Source organism: Pyxicephalus adspersus, chromosome 1, assembly GCF_032062135.1.
Source record: "Pyxicephalus adspersus chromosome 1, UCB_Pads_2.0, whole genome shotgun sequence".
Taxonomy (NCBI): Eukaryota; Metazoa; Chordata; class Amphibia; order Anura; family Pyxicephalidae; genus Pyxicephalus; species Pyxicephalus adspersus.
This window is the reverse complement of record NC_092858.1, coordinates 144,519,363-144,541,306: the sequence shown is the minus strand read 5'-3', so window position 1 is coordinate 144,541,306 and position 21,944 is coordinate 144,519,363. Positions and strand designations below refer to the sequence as shown.

Below are 21,944 nucleotides of genomic sequence, written 5' to 3'. Positions count from 1 at the left end.
CATTTTTATTCTACCCCAAATCAATAACTCTTCAAACAGGTCCAACAATATTCTGGCATCTGTCTTCAAGATCCTGATTCCAGTCCTTAGCCAAGTCCCTAAATATGTCTCTTAATATTGTCAGGCAGATGGATCCCTTAAAAGAATACATCTTTTTTTTTACTTTACTTACTTTGTATTCAAATCTGAAAATATAAAATGTACCATGGGTTAAAGTTTCACTAAATCGCACATTTACCAAGCCTTCTGCCTGCTTTTACTTTTTCAAGATCCTATCTGTAGACAGAGTCTTTGGAGTCTATTGCTGACTCCATTTCTAGTTTTCAGGTGGCTACATTGCATTGCCAGGTCCTGGGGAGTTTCACTGTTGCCACACATCTGTACATGTTTCAGACTGCAAATTAGCCTTGTTTAGGCAGCAATAACTAAGAGACAGAGATGCTTTGCTCTACTTTATGACATGAATCCATAATAGATGAAGCACTGGGGAATGGAGTCTGGGCAAGTCTGTGCATATGACCACAAAATATTATTCTCTACTTCTAACTCAAACCAAACGTTTTTGTAGTATATCTCTGATGGGAGCACATTGTGGACTGAATGTACAGCAGGAATAAAAACATAAAAGAGGGCCAGTATTTTTTATGCTGGGTGGGAAAAAGCTGTAGGCAGCTGACAGCCCCCTGTATTGTGACCCAGCGATTCAGTAACCACCCAAAAACAGATGGGTGGTTAATAAAAAGTGCTGGGTGGTGCACCCGGCTGAAAGGGGCTGGGGAGAACACTGGGGACTATTTACAAAAACATAAAGGTATTTTTAAAGTTTTAGGTTTAATCTCTTTAAAGAATGTTGGATTTCATTTTATACAGATCTTTCCTATATGCTGCAAAAATCGGGTAGAATTTAAGATAATAAATAAACATAAGCACAATTTTTATACTCTGTATAAAGACTATGGGACTACATATGGAGTATAACTGCACCAAAAAACAAAATCACGCAATTTGCAGTATTTTCTACTCCAGATTCATTACAGGGGGTCAGGTGGAATGTGCCCCTGACCTATAAAGACACAATACAAAGCTATTCAAATAATGTTTCCATGGTGGCTCCTTGTCTGGCTCATCTTTTGTTTAACATATTTCCCATGCCCATCCTCCATTCCTAGCTGGAAATAATTACTTTCAGGATAGTGCACTAGGAAATACATTTTTGGTTTCCATGAGAGTCATGGAGCCATGCGCAAATTCCAACTCAACCTGACCATACCTTTTTTATTTTTTGCTAGAAACACAATATTATTACACAGCATTTTAGCAATCCTTTCATCCTTTTGATCCTTATATTTTAAACTTGACTTTCACCCTGCAGTTTTATATTATTAGGAATATGAAGTAAGTCAATAACAAAAGGTGGAACAGTATTTTGTGACATGACCAGTTAAAAAACTTCCAACCCCTAATACATTTAAAGGCTTGGTGCAACAGAGGCTGCCTGTATTGGATTTCAGTAGTCTAAATATGAAACAGGATGGGGAGCATGTCCTTTGTTTAAACACAGCCATGTAATAAAAAAATGGGTACCATATTTACAAAATACTTTACAATACAAAATGCTTTGGCAGAACACTGTACTTGTTCATTTCAACTTCAAAAGCTACCCGAGAAAACATTAAAAAAGGATGTCATTTCTGTGGAATCCTGTAGCCAAATAATTGGAGAAATCCATTAATACAGCAGACCCCTTTTAGATATTTAAAAAACATATTTAGTTGTGAAAAAAGTGCACCCAGTTGTTATATTTATTACTTTGCATAATGCATATTTTTGTTTCCAGAATATAAATATAAATGAGCTAAAGTCACTTAAATATTAATAAACTGACTCACTGAACTTTTGTAGAAACATTTTGTTTAGTAGTTTGAAGTTACTCCTAGCTGAGCTTCAGGCATGTATTGTGATATGATACCATCTTATTGCAATGCTGATGATGCTTTGAGTCCCAAGAAAAATGTGTGGGTAAATGGCTCTTGGGAGATGTAGTTCTGGGTATATGCCTACATTTATAGGAACTGACTTTCAGCTACTACTAATTGAGCTTTACAAGGATCTTAGTGGTGTCACCGGGAGTAATAAAGGTGTTTCTAGCTATACATACAAGGTAAAAAAATGAGGCTAAAACAAAGTCTAAAAAGGAAGCCAGTGTTTGGGGGGTAAATTTGAGTAATAAACTTGACATATATTTTAATGCATCTTACAAAGAATACAATTGGATTCATAGGATTGCCTACTTTACCATTGGTTTACTGTACTCATCTACAACAGACTAAACAAAATATGCTCTTCTATATTGCTCATAGCATTGGTAGATTATTGGGGCGAATAGAAAACAGAAAAATTAATTCAGTGGGTTGGTGGTTTATGGAGAGTTTTAGGCACTGCACAATCAGACTTTACCCCCTGGCATGATTGCCTGGGTTAGATGAGTAACTTACTCTTCTTCTTACACCAAAAAAAAAAATCCTACCCACACATACCAGGTAAATGGTAAATGTAAAAGTTCATGGTTGATTTAGCTGTGTGCCTGGTGTTCGGCTGCAACTGATAAAATCACCATGACCCAACACAAGAAAAAAATCTTTCACTTTAATTAAAACGCATGCTACAACATTCATATTTGACTGTTTGTAGAACCTGACAAACAAGGCGTTAAACAAAGGCATGGCGTGACTTAGAATGCATTATTCCTGCAAAACAACTCAGTTCTAGCTCAAAGTAGATTTAGTAAGCAATTGTTTTTCCATGAAGGTCTTAATTTAATTTCATGTAATTTGTTTGGGCATTCTGAAAGGCAAATCAATTACAATTGGTTTGTCCTTTGGTACATGTGCCAGCCATAACCACATCTGTGCATCCTAACAGCATGAATCACAATGGAGAAGCAGAAGGAAAAGGTTCTATGAAACAAAAGAGTTCAAACCAGGGGAGTTGGATTCAATTCTCATATTGTCAGCTGTTAATCCTTTTTATATTTGTTTATTTCTCATTGTATGCCATTATTCTGGGCACATAAAACATACACTTCAACAGCTATACACTCCCATATTATCAGTAAGTTGATGCTATGCAAGATATTGTACCAGATTTCAATTGTGCTTAAAGACTGAACTTTTTTAAAATAAATTCTAGATAGAATAATGAGAGGTTTGCAGGATTCCATCCATGTTTTATTGCCTGGAAGGTATTTGCATTGAGGTGCCTTTGGATCTATCTACAGTCTCTACGAACAGAAATGGGAGGCTTCCCGCTTGACAGCATAAAGATATCACAAAAGTCATGGGATGAACCAAATGGAAGGACTCTGCTTACTCCATCTATAGAAATGGCAATTAATATATAGCTGGAATGTTTACCAAAAATGTCAGAAGAACCAAAAGGTTGCATCCAATTCATCAATGGGATAACCATAGGAACTGTAAACTTGCAGCTAAGAAACATAACACTTCCATGTGGGGTGTAGCCTCCAACTGAGCAGGACAGCAAACAGAGCCATAAAACGATAGGCATATATTATTAAGGATTATTTACAGATAGTGTTGGTACACCTGGAGTATGTTTGTATACTTGATGGTTTTATAGACCCTTGCTATCATTCTTTCCCTGTACCTAAAAAAAATGGTGGCTTTAAATACAGCGGGGTTCCTCTTTAACACTATAGACCAATGTTTCTTGACATTTTAACACAGGTGAACCCCTTAAAATAACTTTCATGTTTTCAGGCTCCTGCTTTAAATACTATATCCACAATTCACAGTACATAAATGTAGTGGTCAGAAGGAAGAATGCCTCTTACATTGCTAGCCATTGGGAATAATACTACCCTTACAGATAGCTAAAAAGATCTTTGGTCTCTTGTAAACTAATGGGAGATTTACAAACTGCTCGGTGCTCAAGGAACCTCTAGCAACTTCTGGAGTTACCCTAGGATTCCACAGAACCCTGGTAGAGAAACACTGCTTTAGACCCTTTAAAAATCTATTTTTTACAGGAGTATTTGTAAGCACACGACAGGCAGGAAGTCAAACTAACAATTTATAGTTGCTCTCACAAAGGAAACAAAATGAGAACCAAATTAAAATTTAAACCCATCTGCTGTTGTTGTTTTCTTTTCCTACATTGTCTGATTTGCTTAAAAAAGACAATATTATCGGTCCCATTTATCTAACTTCTCTGTATTATAGAACAACTCACATTCTATGGAGAAGAGGTGAGGAAAGGTGTTTTGTAGTCTGGTACTTATATACATGGAGTTCAGTGAGTGGCCATTGTCACCCTAGTATAGGAAAAGGGTTACTGGCAAAGTGAAGAAAAAAAAAAGCTAAAGCAACCCTACATCCTTGGACTGGTAAGCTGCAATATATGACACTTTTGTTCTTGGGTTCAGATACAATTTTATGCAATAGACCCATATAGAGTGCTAGAGCTCCTCACTCTATGTAGGAGAATGGGCATTAACATAAGTGCTCATACAAGGTAATAGCTTCATTGTTTGGGAAATATAATTCAAGCACTTACCATGAAAGATGAACAAATACATGATTTGAAAAGTGATGTTTTCTCACTGACAGCATTTTGTTATTATCTACAAGAACAATAGACTCAATACTGGGAAGCAATCAAATGAGAATGAGACGAGATAACAGGAAAATGGTAACAATATAGGTTTACAAATAGTATTTAATCAAATTCTGGAAACCTATCAAATTGTCAGCAAAAATGTATTTTTGACTGTGTTTCCATTTGTCCACCTGAATTAAACTTTATCCCTAACAAATCTGACATGAAATGCCAACACAAGACTCGGTATCCTAATTTATTATTGCAAAAATTGTTTTCAGAATTGTATTTGTATTGTAGGCATTGTAATGTACTGTGTTAAAATGTAACCACAACCTTCATTCAAATAGTTTTGTCTTTCTTTGGGATGTTTGTTTTCCATGGTTATAAAATATAAACTTATTATCCATAGAATAGCTGATAATGGTCCCTTTCAAAAGCCTATAGAGCCAAAGCCTACAACCACCTTAGGGATCTAAATAGACTCTCTTTTATTTTTTATAATCACAGGCCATAGACAGTCTTAAGTCTTAGGACCCTTGGCCAGGCGGTGCAGGCTTAAGTCTTAGGGCCCAGGCTATTCAGGGGCTTTGCAGAGGATTGGAATCCAACCTATAGTTAAACTTATAGTCCTACAATAATAAAAATTTGTGGTCCCTGTTGATTGAGGCCTGGCTCAAACTCAACAAATGGTATGTCAGACATCCACAGAGAGACCACTGATTACACACAGAGCAGGACAGGCTTTTCTACTGCTTTCTAAAGAAAACGAGGAGCTTGTATTAAGTTGATTTAATCTTTAGCTGAACTTCCACTTAAAAAATCTTATCTGCAATCAGACAAGGTTCAACTGCAGGAAGAGACAGGCAATTTCCCTTTTGCAAAAAGAATTGTTACTGATCACGCACTTCATTGGTCAAAATTGCTGAGCTTCGCAGCTCAATATTGGTTGACGGGATGACCGGAACATTCTGGCATCCCCTGCGGTTGCCTGAACTGAATAAACTCTTGCACATATATGCGTGAGTTAAGTCATTCCAACCCAGCTAATCATGATAGCTGAAGATCGAAACAAGGAAGAGAAAAAAAAAAAAAAAAGATGGCACCCATGACAGAACCAGGACAAGTGGGTATAAAAAGAGTTAAGTTCCGCTTTAAGTTATCTCTGGCAATACTCAGTATCAGTAAGGCATATAATATGATTTCCCTTACAATTATAAAACTGATAACTACTAATCCAAGTTTAGTCATCCTCCAACTTGTGGACCATCATTCATTTACTAAAACATGGAATTTATAGTAGGACATGCATTTATCACAAGAGAATCTAGTGCATAGAAAAAAAAACATCTGTCAGGCTATAATACTCTAATTCTCCATCCAGAGATAATCCAACACCATTCATCAGTGGCTTTAGCACATTTTATATAGCCTCTAAATACTTGATAACGGATTTGGTTCAGAAGAGGATCTTATGAGTATCTATTCATTTAGATATGGATGATCTGTTCTCCTTGTGTTCAGTCAGCTTAAAAACTGTCCTGGACACTTTAAATAAGCCGAGGAGCTGACTCAATCAGATTCCAACTGTCATTCTCTTGTGCAGGATTGACACTGATTTGTTGCTCTAATGATACAGAAATGTCTTCTTTCAGGCACTTTGATGAATGAGGCCAATTTTTGCTAGCTTGTAAAATGCTTCTCGAATGAACAAGACCTTCTTAAAAAAGAAGTGAAAGCTAAGGACAGGATCACAAAATTAATAGTACATAAATATGGTGAATATGAACTGTATTGTATTTACAACATACTAACAGTTATATACCCCAAATTAAGATGGTCCTACCAGTTCAAATAGTTTTCAATCTTTTAATTCAATCAATCATGAATTGATTCTGAATTTCAGAATGCAATTGATAAAAAAGTTATCAGTTTAAAGTGCAGAATTTAAAGAACTTACATTGGACAGGTCACAATTTTCTATTGATTGTATAAGTATCTAACCCAATGATCGCCAACCTTTTAAGACCTACAGACCTCTAAATGCACGGACTCCCGGCCACACATGCACGGAGAGCCCTGTGTCCCTCAAAGAGGAAGAAACTTCCCCCAGAGCAACGTTATGGTTGAAGAACATGCCCAGAGACAACCTGGCCATCGCCCTGAGCCTGCAATCCGTACAGGAGACATGGTCCACGGCTCTGACTGGTGCGCCCTCTTAGCAGGGTCCTTCTCCTGACCTTGCCTGGGGGGTGCACTTGCCAGAGCCGCAGATCACTGGTTGGCGACTGCTGATCTTACCAGTTCCTAAGTCCTATTGGGCAATTTCTATCACATTTTCAAGCATTCATACAAACACTTATCTACAATGCAAGTAGATAGAACTTAGATGGGTTTCTTTATATTTTTTCTGCCCTGACCCAAAGACTTTTCCACAATTCTTGTTCCAGTGTCACATATATGAAAAAGGCAGAACCAAAAGACAGCATTACATTCTTGTCTTGTACCAAACTAATAATTTAAAACCCGTGGGGTCTTTATAAATCAGTGAACCTGACATTCATTTCCTCATTGAGAATTAATTACTGCTACGTGGACCAGAGAGATTCTTTATGGAGTGTTTCCTTGAAAGTCAGATTCACTGCTTTATAAAACACCCCTAAGATTTTTTTCTTCTTTAGTTCAGTAATAAAAAATAATAAACTTCTTAAAACATAGTATAAACCTTATTTGTACAAAATATAGGCAAAAGTTCTAACCCTTACCCACATAAAAACTAAAAATTATATATATAAAGTTTTTATTCCAATTATATAATACAAAACCATGAATTCATATAACAAGTTGTTGTTTTTTTCATCCAGATTCATAGTCTGCTGCAAAATAATGACTCTCTTTAGAAAGATAGAAATTCTAAAGAAAGAAGATACAACAAAAATACAGAATATTTCATCGAATTTCTAAGCACTAGCAAAGAAACTCTTTTTTTTTCCATCGCATAGTTGTTACAGTGTTTAATACTGTACATTGACTACAGTAAATGACTGAACTTATGAATATTTTCAGTAGTGCATGAGTTGCTATCTAACACTTCATTAGAGTGTTGCATTCATCCTTTGATTGATCTTCCCACACGGAGGGTTAATGGAGAGAAGGAAGCGATGATGCTACAGAACCTTTTACATATATCAGGGGAATTAATAGTCCAGTTGAAAAACACATCTACAAAAAGTGTTGCTGGCAATCTACACAGCAGTAGAATGGTGTTAGTTTTAACATTTTAAACCTTTTAAGAGAATGGGGATCTTTACACAAATGGATCAATCCAGCAAATGGGGTGAGGGCTATTGAAGAGAATGGACTGAACATTAACACCTATAATAACACCCCTCTGTGATGCTTTCAAACAGAACACCTTTTCTTGCTTGACAAGTCTTCAGAATGTTGCAGCAATGCATAAGTTATCTTATTTCAAATGACAATCCTTCTATTGATAAAGTGAAAAAAACATGTGCCTGTAGGGATGCGCTTACTCTACCCAATGGTAGATGCCTACCTGGTCACCACATTGCTTTACATTACTTTACTACTAAGCATTCTTTATGTTAAAAGAAACATATTTTAATTGAAATATTTCTTTGTAAAGCACCATATAGAGTTTCCAAAAAATGTATTACTACCTTATATTTAAATTTTGGCAACATTTTACACAGTACTTCACAGAATCTATATTCTGTCCTTAATAGGAAATTACAATCTAATGCTCCTACCATATCCAAGCAAAATGTATGGTCTCTAATATAGTTTAAGGTCTACCAGTATGTCTTTGGGAGGAACCCACAACTAGGGATGAGCGAGTTTTTAAAACTCGATCTCGTTGCAAATTCAGCTTTTCTCGCTTACCAAAATTGTAAGCGAGAATGGCCGGTGTATATTCGGCAATTGAGATTGAATTTTAATTAAAGAAAAACAAATATTTAAAAAAAAAAAAAGAAATTGCGGCCTGTGTTGATCAAGTGTCATCAGGATTTTCCTTCCCTCAGCCAATCAGAGAGCACTAGAGGTTTTGAATGTGGAGACTTGCCCCATTTAACCTCTAGTTCCAGGGATCGCACACACGATTCCCAAATCCACTGCGATCCCCGGGCACTAGAGGGGATCCACTGCCATCCCCGGGCACTGGAGGTTAATTAACCTCTAGTGCCCGTGGATCGCACACAGAAGGATTCCCAGGGCTGCATGAATGAATGCAGCCCTAGAAATCCTCCTGTACTGATTTTCTGGAACTTCTGATGGGTCCGCGAAATCGGTTCGCCAAAATTTTGCGGATCCAATGGAAGCTCAAGAAAATTTTCGCATCCCTACCTATAACATGTAGAGCAATGTTTTTTAACCAGGGTTTCATGGAACCCTAGGGGTTCTCCAGTAGTTGCTAGGGGTTCCTTAAGAAATGGGCTGTCTGAGATTTTCAGGTCAATTTACTGACACCCTTTTTGGCTATCTGTAAGGGTGACATTCTTCACAATGGCCAGCAATGTAAGAGGCATTTTCTCTACTGACCCCTACACTTATGTATTGTGATTTTTGGTTATAGTAATTATAGAACAGGTTCCCTAAGACCTTAAAGTTATTTCAAGGGTTAAAAATGTTGGGAAACTCTGATCTACAGGAAAACCTCAGATGAAGAACATATATTCCCCTACAAAAAGTGTCCTTGCTGAGATTTAAACCTGGTAAATCAGTACTAAAAGGCAATAGTGCTGGTAACTGAGTGACCATGCTGGCCAAAAAATTGACTTTTTTTTATTGTCCTGGCCAATCTATTCTTGTGCATCCTCCTAAAGTATTTATTATGCCTGGTGTTCAATTGTTGCTTGTTGCTGCTTGGAGCTGAAAACACATTGCATGCTGTGTCCATCAAACCATTCGGCACAACTATAGACAGCTGAGTCTATGATTGTGTCCTTGCAACAAGCCAAATCTCGGCATTGCTTATTGGGGATAATAGATATTTTATAAACCTCTTCAGGTGCGATGGAACTAGGTGAAGAATGAATAATTTTAATAATACAGTTTTACTGCAGTTTTTTATAAGATCAAAATGCTAGGAAAATAATGAAGCTGTATATATTTATTATATAAATATAATATGTAGCCCAGGAGTTGGAAAACTATAACTTCCAGCTGAGGCTTTCCATAGAGGTATATTTTGTGTGATGCTCAAAAATTACATGATATTAAGTTACAAGATAATTGAAGTTGGCTTAAAAACTTTTTTTTTTTATAATTTAATATGTAGAGACCTGTATTTTATCACTGCTAATATTATCACTTTAAATCATTTCTTCACCTATCACCAGCATATACTTACCTTTCCCTAGCTGTGTTCAGCATAGTTGGGAATACCCGATAAGTCAGGGTATGAAAAAGCATGTAACCCACTCCGTGGGGAGTCCATAGCCTTCTGTGAGTTAGAAGTCCAGCAACTTGTGCTTTTCTTTGGGGAGGAAGGCAGTGAGTAACACCGCCTTCCTCCCCGCCTTTCTTGCATTCTAAGTTTTCTCCTCTGACAGCTGAATGGGGGGGGTGGTTCTGTTACAAAAGCCTAACTGCCTTCCTCCCTTCCCCCTTCAGCTGTCAGCAGAGAAATCCATGGACTTAGAATGCAATATTATGCTTAAGAACAGGATCAGAGTTTTGTTTTTATATGGGGACAAATAGGGATAAAGGAAGTGACTTGGGACTTGGATTAATTCTTGGTGACTTGAGACATGACTTGGGACTTGATGTCAATGACTTGGGACTCGACTTGGACTTGAAGAATGACGACTTAGTCCAACCTCTGGCTCAAGGGACCCCTAGCAACCTCTGAAGGAACCCTAGGGTTCTACTGAACCCTGGTTGAGAAACTGTTGTCTAATAAGTATGACAGATATACATGAATCACAAAAATGGCTGAACAGAACTTAAATTATTTGTAGATAGATAGATAGATTCCACCTTAATAAAACATTGAGACAAAAATGCAACATGTTACAGGAATATTTTCAACATTCCTGCTCAGTTTTTTAGTCACTGCAATATCATGAGCTACTGTTTTTTTCTTAGGGCGAAAAGCAAATTAATGCATATCATTATCATTTCCCATTTTGGAACTTTCCGTAAGGCAATTTCAAACTGGCACATTGAGCTCATTATATATTGGTAACATATTTCTTCTGCTATAATTCATTTTTGCCAAATCATTTTTTATATATACAGTAGGAGAAGGTTAATTTACTGTCTTGCCCAGAACCAATAAATCAAAATATACACATAATAGAAGGATTAAACATGACTTAAAAGAACAGTTTAATGGATGTCTTTTCTGTTAGTCAATGTGTTTTTTTAACCAATTTCTTTAGTTATAGATTTTTGTTCTGGTCGTTCAGCAAGAAGAGTGATTAAGTCTTCCAAATATACCAAGGGTATATGCAATCCGGAGGGAAAAGAGTAGATTGCAACTGTTATTGTACTAGGGTAGCTGCAAACAAAAGTGGGCACCTCATTGGCTACTAGAAGCAACCCCTCAATATATTTTACCCAATGCTCTTCTTTTTTTTTTGATACTATTAGTAAATTGAAAAATTTACCATTCAACCTGATATGAAGAATATTCAAAGGCAACTTTTTTTGTATTTCATATCATTAAAGTAACTAGAAATATTGTAAATAAATACAAAAGAGGTCAGCTGGTGAAAAGAATGATTTAAAGATGCTCATGATAAAAAAAGGCCTGGCTGTCACATGCTATGCTAAATCTGTTGGTCATTCAGGGAGCTTGTCAGGAGTTAAAAACAGTTGAATGTGCTATAATCCATTCAATGGTATTGTAAAGCTTCCCCACTGCCTGAGATCCTTAAAGACACAGAGAGCTACCACAGAACAAGCGACAGCAAGGAAACAACCGTCCCCAGTGGAACATAAAAGAGCTGCATTTAACCAATTTCTTTTTTTTTCCTCGAATCAGATTATTCTCATGGTGTGTTCATGATCTACAGTTCCGATTTGCATTTTATTTGTCAGCAGTGTAGCATATTTAGTCCTTAGAATAATCATCAGCCACACATTTGAATCCTGGAATACTTATATAAAGGTAATAAGTGCACTGGATGGGAATAGTAAATAAAAATGAGCCAACTATGCCTGCAAGTAACTGAGAAGAATTAACATAGTTTAATGTTGGTGATGCTTTGGGTCTGAATACAGTTGCAAATGTGTCATTAGAAGATTCATTGGGGAAAGAACTGAGTATAGGACTAGAGCATCCCTTGTGACAGTATACACTGACTTTTGTAGACTTGTCTCCTTTAATATAGTCTCCTAGGAAAGTGTAAATATTAATGGTATAAATGGTAATAAAGCAATATTCATTTACTGGAAACAATTATAGTACAGTTTAGTAAGAGAATTCAGTTGAGAATTTCTCCTTAATTTATGAGAGATTTATCTAGGAAAACAAAGATTTAACATATGAGTAAATATTTAAACTAAATGAAAATATGTATATTTTTGTGCAAAATTGACCCGATCTCTTGATATGTGGCTGCTTAACAAGGACTTCCACACTTTGCAGTCTTCTCTAGGAATCCAGATATGTTCAATTGGAGTATTTTCAGTTTATTTATAAAACAAAACTTATTAAAAATGCAACACTGAAATGCCTAAAAGGCACATGTGTTAATAAAAGCCCAACTGTAAAAAAAATGTTTCTAAGACCCCTGCAAAAAAATGATACAAATGTTACAAGTTACACAGTCTGATCCTGCAACTTTGATACCTTGTTATTCCCTGGACTAAGAAGAAAATACACAACTAATGTATAATAAAATAAACTGAAGCTATCAAACCCTTATGATGAATAGGAATTTAATGATCATGAATGAAGTTCAGATTAAAAGCCAGCTTTAAAAGTCACATTTGCCATGGATAGTGCCCCCAGCTAGATGAACTCCATTATTTTCCCCCAGACTCAGCAAGCAACAGTCTGATGCATCATTCCTGTAAGTTCACAGATAAGAGTAGCTGATGATATCAAGACATCTATACAAACACAGAGCTGGAAGCTTAAAAAAAACTTACCTGTTATAAATAGGAGGGGGAGAAAAGTAAGAGCTGAGCATTGCAGAGGGTTTTTAGGAATCAGAGCATAAATCCAATTTTCTGTAGCATTCCATGTCAGCCAGCTATCTCCAGGTTGATGATATGGGTATGGAGAGCTACTCTGGAAGCACAGTGCTCTCTGCCTTCATGCATTCTGTGTGTTTCACTACCTCCAGCTGTTTATATCAGTAACTAACCGAGCAGCAAGCTAGAATCCTAAGTGTGCACATGCTCAGTGCTGCCCTTCATTGCTGCTGCTAGCCTCCTATAGACATCTGCGGGGTCCTAGAGACCACTGCTGACCACAGCACAGAAGATGCTCAGGAACATGACACAAGCTCCACTACAGCTGAGCCCCAGCTGTGCTCCCCAGCTGCACCTGTGCCCTGGGAAGGGTTGCATAGCTCTGGCTCAGCATCTATGATCACTTCTACTTAAAGGCTTTTGCCTGAACTGATGTATTTATGGCAGCTGTGCCAAATAGCAGAGTTTGCTTCTTCTTTGTATAGGGAACTGAGGAATGTAATTAAGTATATCAGATATAGAGCAAAGGGGGTTATGGCAGTGGTTAATGCAGTCAAGTCCCTAAGAGTGTCATTAGCTATAATTAGCTAGTAATTATTTTTCTATTCATTATCTTCATAATTATAATTACTCTGTAATCAACAACTCTGCTTCCTTAAAATTGTGGGAACGGCGATCAAATGCATCACACATATGTATCTTAAAAAAAAAAAAGTCATTTGCATTAGCTAACTGAAATATTGTGTAATTCAATAGCTTAGAAATTAAAATATCTAGGAGTTGAGCACTGTGAAGCTGTAAGGATAGTAATATGGGAGCCATGGCTTATTATTTTAAAGGCACAGGCTGTCATACTGGTCCTGGGTAAAAATGACAGTGTTAAGTGCTCTAAATCAAATACCTGTTGTACCAAGAAGAAATAGTTTATGTTTTCGCAAGGAACATGCTAAATGTCTGCTGTATTGGAGATCTTCATCACTTCTGGGTGTGTCAAATACCTGGCCCCCGCTGCAGGTTGTGGTTCCTCCAGCATGCCCCTAGATTAGGACACAATGGTAATGTAAGGACCAGCAGGTGAAAGCTTTCACCTTGACCCTTACCCTCCCAAAAAAAGGCAAATTCAGATTATTGAATTACTGTATTTTTTACCTATATATTATGAATACTTGTTGCAGATCTAAGATCCAGAAAGTATAAAAGTCACATTTATTTTTCATATCAAATTTCTGGTAATCATATTGTTTTTAGCCTTGATTTATTGTAAGTTTGAAAGAGTAAAGGAAATAAAAATCCATTATGCTTGAACTTTTTGAAAAGTACTGAAGGCAGAGGAATAGCCTAAGAGTGCCTGGCATTTTCAGAAGGAGGTCATCTATGCAAGTCTCTATAGTTTTCCTATGAAGGTTGCAGAATAGTTGCAAGAGAAGTTCAGTATTTGTATTTGTTGCCTTACAGGGGGGAACAAGACTGGCTAGACATAATTTCAAAAATCTTTATTTCTTTACAAGAAGTTCAGCTGCAAGGCTAAATATTCTAAGATATACTGTAGATCTGGGCACAGGGTAACACACTGAACATTGTTTGCAAAATGAAGCTGCACTTAGCAAGCAAAGAAGTTTTTTTAATGCTTCTATATTCTTTCAAGGTTTTAGTTTTTCTGTTGTCTGCCCCAGCATTTTAGTACCCCCATACTATGTTGCAGCTCTTAACTCCAATTTATAGCGTGCCCAAGATTCCCAGTGACCCCAAAGTGTGTTCAAGCTTTACAGTAACCCTAAAATGTATCTAAGCTCTCAAATTCCCATCCCTTCTCACTCCAGCTGGATCCCCCCCCCCAACTTTTACTGTTTTCATTTTTACAATCAGTAATTAAAGTGCCAACATAGATTGGATGATAAAATGGACTGCTGTTGGAGATTGGGGCAAGGGATGTTCTGTAACTGATAGAGATTGAGGGCCATGGCTGTTACATATATATTACATGTGCCCCATGCTGTTGGCAGAATTTGTGTAACTGGCAGTGAGTGATAGGCATATGCCAAAGACATGTAGATATTACAGTAACGATAATACTAACAACAACAGCTCAATAACAATTAGGTTACAATAATGTGTAGATATTACCAACAACCAGTAGATATCAATAGCATCCAGATAATAACAGCAGGCAGATTTGCAAATACCAGGTAGATATCAATGGCATGCAGATAATACCAGTAGGCAGATATTACCAGAGATGACAAGGAAATATCAACCTCATGCAGATATAAAAACTGAAAAACAGATATCAGTGACATGCAGGTACTAACAAATTCAGGAAGATGTCATGATATGCTAACAAAGAACAGATTCCTCTAACATGCAGAAACTTCAATGACAGGTGGGGCGTGGGTCCCAAGTAATAAGTACCCATTGATGACAATTATCACAGTGAAAGAAACGTTCTAATTTCTGTCAAATTTTTTCTTTGAGCAAAAAAAAAATTAGAATTTCTCCAGAGATCAGCTTTAAGTGATAGGCAGATTATAGAGATCATCAGGTTCTTGTTATAGCAGATTCTCGAGACAAGCTGTAAGTAATAGGCTAACAAAAGGCAACAGACAGGGTGAAAAAGGGGTAGGATAGAATAGACAAGGGGTTAGCCAGGATGAACAGGGCAGGGTGGGGGGTCAGCCAAGGTGGAGGGAGCTAGTTAGCTAGAATACAGAAGGAGTCATTTAGGAGGGAAACATGGAGAAAGGACCAGCAAGGTTGTCAAGGGGTTAGTGAGAATGAAGGTTGGAGGGAGGTCAGCCAGAATGAAGAAGTGATCAGTCAGGAAGGTGCAGGGGTTAGCCAGGTTTAAGAAAAGGAGAAGAGGTCAGGGTGGGGAGGAGTTTGGCCAGTTTAAGGGTGGAAAAGGGGTATGGTCACCCAAGATGGAGAGGGGGTCAGTCAAGATTGAGAAGGCATTAATCAGAATGGAGAGTGGTGAGAGGTGAGAGGGTTAGCCAATATGGGGAAATGGATTTAGCCTAAATGGAGGGTCAGTTAGGAGAGAGAATGAGCCAGCCATGATGGAGGAGAGGTTTGTGAAAAAGTGGATCATATGGGGGGGGGGGGGTTTGAGTTGAGAGCGTCTGATAGAATGGAAAGGGGTTAAGCAGAAAAGAGGGGGTCAGCCAGGGTGAGAAAGGGAAATTACAGTTGGCCAGGCTGTAGAGGGGACCCACCTAGAAAGGAATGGGTCTGTCAGGATAGGGGTTAAGGAAGGGTTTAAATCAGGATTGACAGGTTTAGTTGAAGTGAAAAGGTTGTCAACCAGGATGCAAAAGGAGTAAGGCAGAATTTAGAAGGGTCATGCATGATGGAGATAGGGGTAACCAAAGTCAACTAGGATGTAGAGGTCCAACAGAATTAGGAGGGACAGAGGAGTTAGCCAGGATAGAGAGGACATCAGAAGAAATGAAGGGGGGGGGCAACCAGGATTGAGAGGGGGGCAGTGGGTCAGTCAGAACAGGGAGGAAACACCTAGGATGGAGACAGTCAGCCAGGAGAGAGAGGGTATGAGGGTTGAGCCAAGATGGAGAAGGGGTCAGCCAGGATAAAGGGGGTGAATCAGTCAGAATGTAGAGAGGGCAGCCATACTCCCTTATGAGTAGCAGCTATAAAACAGCAAAAAACAGGCATCAGGCAGCTTGTACTGACAGTAAGCTTCCTGGTGCCTGCAGGGTAAACACTGACTTGTCAGTCCTCACAATAGACAGCAGCTCTGAGGCAGCAACAAAATAAGGCAGCAGGGAGCTTGTTTTCAAGCACATTGAGCTGTCTGGTGCCTGCAAAGTAAACACTTCTCAACCCATGCCTCCACCTAACTTGCTGCCACTGCACATAGGGGGGAGGGGCTTCCTGGGGGATCTGGGTTGTGGTAATTTGCTGCCAAATCTAAAATACATTTAAAATCAATGGAAAAAAATACACAGCCTGAACAATGTCAAGTCCAGCCCTATGGCAGGGAACAGAGTGCTCCCTGCCACCTGTGCCAGTCCACCCTGACACCAAAATTCCAACACTGTTTGAGGCACCCAAAGACCCCCAGTGTGTGACTGTGCCACATCCCACAAAAAGGAATAATGGCAGCAGCTTAAATTAATATATAGCATAGTGCCCTGCTATCAACAGTGAAGAGGCCTTCTTTATTGGGAGTAGGGATGAATATCAGGTTTGGGACTATTTTTTGTTTGAGGCTATTTTTTATGTTCTAGGTTTTGTAAACCCACCTATGACAGATTTGGACTACATGGCCTTTTAACTATGATAAGCAAGGTAACAATAGTCAAACTTGTGGGCTTTGTAAAGGGCCAGACATCTTTCTATAAAAAAAGGGTGCACAGAACAGTATAGCGTCAGCAGTTTCAGAAGAACCCACACTAGAATTTGGAAGCCCTATTAGGAAGGCAACTAAATATTCACTCCCTTGAAAAGCATTTACAGGGATAGAAAATTTGCTTTATACAATCCCATACCTATCAACATGTTCCTTGTCAACAGTCTTTAGACTCAAAGTATTGTCAGTTCTTCTTCCACATCAGTAGAGTTCTATGTTCCACTTTATAACACAATAAATGTTTTTATTATGAAAACATCCAAACCAAGGTAGAGCACAAGCCCTTGACATTTTTTTTTTAATTTTTAATTTTTGTAATTCTTTTGTACATCTTAGATCAAGATGTACAAAAAAATTACAAAAAAATACCTGATGAATTGTAGCTACTGCAACTTATGAATGTATCACCATCCAATAGATTAGGATATTGGGTAAATAAAGGGTTTTTGATCCATTTTGTTGAAATGTATTACGAATAGCTAAAACCTTCTTACAGTACTTTGCAGACCTGGTGCCAATATGAGACCATTTGGAAGTTGGCGTGTGGCTCCTAGCAGTCAAAAATGAGAATATCCTTTTTAAGGCTGGCATAACTGGCATAACCAGTTTCTGTTTCCTACTTTATTTCTCCTGTGACTAACTACACCTGTACCATGGTTTCTGGCATTCTAATAATTTTACAGTCTTTTATAAGATTGCTGTTACTCAACATCATAGACATTATGTAAGACTCCTTGATGAAGTCAGTGGCCACAGTAGAGATCTCCTATGCCACACAGGTTGAAACCCACTACTTTAAATTGGTAGCGCTTTATTTTTCATGCACATCATATTGGTTGATCCTTACCTTAAGAGTAAGGACATGACAGCTGTCCTTAGTAGAAATAATAAATATTTCTAAATGTCTAATGTGCTCATTCTCTGATTCAGATAAATTGTTAGAAGACCTTTGTGTTCAATGCATTATGGTATGTGATCAAAGAAGGGCAAAAATCCTTTACCATTCACCATAAAACATCTGTCCAATGTTCATTTATGCCTATTAGGCTTTGTGGCACATTTAAACTATTTGTTGTAGTAAGTTCCTTTTAATAATCCAACTACAGTAGATCCTAATAAAACATCATAGTTATTTAATGTCCATGCAAAGGAGGAAATAAGGACATACATAGGCATTTACATGTAAGACACAGTCAAAACTTCCTAATGTTTTATTGCATAAAACAATTGCCAACCAATGCAAGGCCACTGCATAGGTACCTGCAGACTGTAGAGGGTAAAAGGACTTGCATGTGGCCTATTAAATGTCTACGTTAGTGAAGAGCACAAGTAAGTAGCTTTGGCATATCTTTTTGAAACCACTTATCTCACGTGGGAACCATACGGGTCAGGGCAAGTTTTCTAACAGAGTATGCAACCCCCATACATAGAAATTGTTGATATATTAATTTAAAAACCACTAGATAAGTTGATAGTTATCTCATCTTATGGTCAACTAACAACATATGAGCAAGGAACACTCAAGCTGGATACCACTATGGAATAATATTTTACCGTTATGAGGGTATGAAGCATTTTAAATTTCCGAAATGCTTGCATTGCCAACACTGATTTAGGTTAACATTGGACTACACATATCCAAAGGATTGTGACAGACAGCACATAATAAAAACGTGATTTATGATAAAAAAAACTCATCTTATTTATTTGGATATGCTGAAAGCACAGAGCTAAGCTTGATCAATGGAGTGTTAATTTATTCACAGAATAACAACATTTCATTACACAGACAAAAGAACGCACATTTTGTGTGGAAGGAAAAAGTTTACAGCATGCAAGATTAGAGGGACGGTTTGTTCAGTGGCGGCCAAACATACCATATAATGGTATTAAATAAATGTTATCAGTAAATTCATAAATGTCCACAGCGCACAGAAAAGCCTTTCCTTGTTTAGGAAGCCCATATTAGGAAACAAGCCAAGCCATTCAGACATTCCTGAAAAATAACCACACCAAGAGAAGTGTTAGTACCAGTACGATAGAACATAATAAAATAGTAGATGTAAATCAGAATAATATGACATCTACATTATACCTGACAAAGATTACTGGTATAATGCCAGCAGGGTGTAGGGAGCATGCAGAAACTCAGGATGAGAAAGTTGATTTTCAATGGCTTTTGTACAAGGGAAAATAGCAGTTCTGCTGAAGAAAGCTGATGGGACAGACTAAGGATTATATATGTATCCATATCCCATTATAAATCACAGGCTAGCTTACTGCCCTTTATGTTGTGTCTTTTTCCGTCCTACTCTCTCTGCCAATAATCCATTGTAGTGTAATATTGCCTACAGCTAGACCAACACAACAAATTTCCACTGATTGACGGGTGAAGACATCTGTGTAAACAGTGTTGAAACCTGTTCCAAACAATAAAACACAGGTATCTAAATAAATTATTAAATAGTACCTTTCCTATTCATTATATATCGTATTTGTGGCCCACTGTCGTTATCACTGGGCAAAAAAAAACTGCAGCTGAAACAAGTTTTTTTGAGTGTGGGATGTTCAGGGCAATTTTACAATTTAAATTTGGCTTACATCTAAACAGCAAATAATAAATAAATAAATATTTTTTTTTCTTTTAAGCATAACATGGGCCCCCCTTTTAAAGAAATGATGTGCCACTGCAGTTGATTGTATGTTTAACTGCATTTACCATTTTCCCTTAGTACTCATGTAAAGTCAAATAAATACCAGCTGAACCTACCGGTGAGGTCCACCTAATGCCGCTTCCTGTGATGGGCGATCATGCCTGATATATATATATGTATATGTATATGCATTATATAGTGACTTGATTCAGGACCTGTTTAGATTGCCACACTAAGTGTTATTGGCTTTATTTGGCAATTTCAAGCAGAAAAGCATATGTAATGGACTAGTTTATTTGAAGCATAATTTATTGGAATTTAATGGTATATGTGTGTATAAAATATGTGTGAAAACTTAGGGATAAACATATCAAATACTAACACATGAAAGTAAAAGTTTTAACATGCAAAACTTTATTGCTTCACATTCATATAAATAGGAGCATTTAAAAGACATTTAAAATTTTAAGCTTTTAGAAAAAAGTAGCTAAAGCTTACAAGTGGGGAATAAAATCCCCCCTCCCTTGGGACAATTTGTTGTCCAAATGCTGTAGCATACTATCTAATCTGTCAAGAGAAATCACAAACAATATTATTTAATCTATGTGGTATCAGAAATATATAGTACAACGTAAGAAAAAGAGCTTGTAAATAGACAATATAATCATAAATATGTGCCAAGTAAAAAGGGTATTGACTGGTTAGAAAAGCCCTTCAAATAATTATGAGCTCTATTGATCCTCTGCTAAAATGAATTTATCAGGGCTGGAGGGCAGAATGCTTTCCATACAGTTGTGATTAGTGTCACACCTACCTCTTTCTCACTAAAGAGCAGACGTCTCTCTACTGCATATGCGGGCACTGAGCGTGCCTGTTTTTCCTTGTTTTACCAGTTTCGCCTAGCCGGCCAGCCAATCAGGAGATAGCCTCTTAACCATCCCTGGCTATTTAGCTAGCACAGACACAGCACTTAGCGTTTGTGCAACATGTTAACCCTTTGTTGCCCAGTCTGTTGTTTCCAGCCAATTCCTTTGTGCTGTTCCAGTGTTCCTCTCTGTCTGTGGATATTCCAGTGTCTCCTCTGTTCCCCGTGTCTGCAGTGGCCCCTGTGGCCCTGGTGTCTATTACCTGGATCTTTGGTTTTTGACCCCTGGATTGTAACTGGACCTCTCTTGCATGCTGCTTTCCTTGACCCCAGCCTTCCTTGACAATTCTTCTGCTTAGTGATTTGTTACCATGTATCCTTCTGCCCACCCTGGTGTGCCCAAGGACTGCAACCTGGCCATAACCAGCGGCACAACATCCTCACCACTGGAGGCTCTGCAGGAGACCTGGTTGCCTTTTAGACTTTGCACCTTGGCCCTTCTCAGGACTCACACCACCCTTGTGCAAGCCGTAGCACCCCTTAGTGGCCCTGTCTACCCAAGCATTTCAATCAGAAAGGAATGCCCTGTAAACAATGTTGTTTAGATTGCCACTGTTACAGACAGCCTAAAAGATCAATGATGCCTGTTGGTTACACCAAGTAGTGCTGGACACCGATTTATGCAGACACTATTAGATAGATGATCAATCGGCCAAAGCTCAAGAAAACCCTAAAAAGAAATAACGACCTGTAGAAAAACCCTAGAATTTCATGGAACCCTTGTTTAGAGTGGTTATTCCTATAGAGTCCCTAGGAATATTAGTTAGGGTAATATATCACTACAAATAGAGCCTGATTTAATAAAGCTCTCCAAGGCTAGAGAGGATACACTTTTATCAGTGAAGCTGGGTGATCAAGAAAACCTGGAAGGGTTCTGCTCCATTATTGAAACCATTTGCTAACAAAGAGCAAATTACTTTTAAGAAATCCACTCCAGGTTTGCTGGATAACCCAGCTTCACTGTGGAAAAGGTATCCTCTTCAGCCTTGGAGAGCTTTATTAAATGAGGCCCATACAGAGAGGACAAAGATACTTACCCGTTACTTTGAAGGGGTAGTATGGAATCACTAAGAACTAGCAGTCAGAATAGCATAACAGCAATCACTGGGTCTTTGGCAAGTAAGGAATACAACATAGGGGCTTAATTTAAAAATGTAATTAACATTTTAATGAGAAGTGAAAGGAGGGATCAGAAAATTAATAATATTGTCTGAAT

The 21,944-nt window shown here is 37.9% G+C and overlaps 2 protein-coding genes across 2 annotated transcripts in view; both read right to left on the bottom strand.

The window, feature by feature from the left end:
- Positions 1-13,056, bottom strand: part of LOC140343282 (sialate:O-sulfotransferase 1-like) — a 64,720-nt gene extending 51,664 nt beyond the window's left edge. The window contains exon 1 of the mRNA XM_072429890.1: positions 12,739-13,056. The gene's annotated coding sequence lies outside the window, so the exon portion shown is untranslated. The remainder of the gene's footprint in view (positions 1-12,738) is intronic.
- The window catches only part of LOC140334713 (sialate:O-sulfotransferase 1-like), a 328,520-nt gene that overhangs the window by 85,234 nt on the left and 221,342 nt on the right, over positions 1-21,944 (bottom strand). The gene's annotated exons all lie outside the window — the stretch shown is intronic.